This window comes from Aplysia californica, unplaced genomic scaffold, assembly GCF_000002075.1.
Source record: "Aplysia californica isolate F4 #8 unplaced genomic scaffold, AplCal3.0 scaffold00123, whole genome shotgun sequence".
NCBI lineage: Eukaryota > Metazoa > Mollusca > Gastropoda > Aplysiida > Aplysiidae > Aplysia > Aplysia californica.
The window spans coordinates 700,938-702,384 of record NW_004797393.1 but is presented as its reverse complement, the minus strand read 5'-3'; the positions used below and the strand labels follow the sequence as shown (position 1 = coordinate 702,384).

The 1,447-nt window shown below is 36.8% G+C and overlaps 1 protein-coding gene across 1 annotated transcript in view; it reads right to left on the bottom strand.

The window, feature by feature from the left end:
- LOC101861723 (chitin synthase chs-2) overlaps positions 1-1,447 on the bottom strand; it is a gene marked incomplete at its 3' end in the record, with an annotated part of 78,176 nt that overhangs the window by 37,635 nt on the left and 39,094 nt on the right.

Sequence of the window (1,447 nt, the reverse complement as noted above, 5' to 3'; positions counted from 1 at the left end):
GGGGTTGTTGGGTTTTGTGTCGGTATGCTCGTCATGCCACTGGAGAAAAAAACACAAGGGGAAAAGATAGTTGGGTTTTTATTGTTTGGGTTTTTATTGTTTGGGTTTTTATTGTTTGGTTTTTTTGTTGGCTTTTGTTTTGGTATGCTCTTCATGCTACTGGAGAAAGATAACGGGAACAGATAGTTGTTTGGCTGGTTGTTTGGCTGGTTGGTTGGTTGGTTGGTTGGTCGGTTGGTTTTTGTTTCAGTAAGCTTTTCAAGCCACTTGCAACACAATTCTTAACTCATATTGCAAGTGCAAAGATTACAATTGTCATAAGAGAGTAACAAACACAGAAAGTAGGAGTACAGATGAGGACGGTATATGTTTGATAATAGAACGTGGAGCAAACCACATAAGAGCACTCGCCAATCGTCCATACGAATCATGAACTGAACATTGTAGATTCAGAATAGGATTTGAATGAATTGTCAGATTCGCAGAGATAGAAATCGCACATAAATAAAATGATAGAGTATTTACTCTTTCCACCAGCTGTGTCCAACTATGTATGGCAAGTTGTTTTGTCACAATTACTAATGTCGAATTTTGTATGGTAATTTTTTTGCTATGATTGCTGATGTCGTTAAACCATGTATGGCAAACTGTTTTGCTACTATTGCTAATATCGTCGAACTATGTATGGCAAGTTGTTTTGCAATAACTGCTAATTTTGAACTATGTATGGCAAGCTGTTTTGCAATAACTGCTAATTTTGAACTATATATGGCAAGTTGATTTGCAACAAGGGATGTAAAAAATAACGTAAAGTGATAGACAGGCAAAGAGACAGAATAAAGATGAAATTGTTTTTTTTAAACGGAGCAACAAACAATGTTTAACCAGAAACAGTGATTGTGATAATATTTTATCAGAAATGGTAATGGTGATAATATTTTACCATAGTGATAATATTTTACCATAGTGATAATATTTTCCCAGAAATAGTGATTGTGATAATATTTTACCAGAAATAGTGATTGTGATAATATTTTACCAGAAATAGTGATTGTGATGATATTTTACCTGAAAAAAAGATTGTGAAAATATTTTACCATTGTGATGTTAGTGATGGTGATAATAGGGATATGTTACCAGAAATAGTGAAGGTGACAATCCCTGAGATAGCGATTGGGGTCTTGTAGAGCTCACTCACCACCCGGAAAGCGTGGGAGTATTTGAAACTGATGTCTCCGCGAAGCTGGAACGACTGTGGAGATGGAGGGGGGGGGGGGAGAGAAAGTCTTAGTTGTGATCATGCTTAGTGACCATAGCCACCCACTGACAGCGGTATTTCAACTATTGACCCGCAGTAAACGATACATTTCCAAAAAAGCAAGAACAGACAGATATAGAAATTCATTCGTACCAACAGCAGTGAGGTTACTGAACACACAGTGCTACA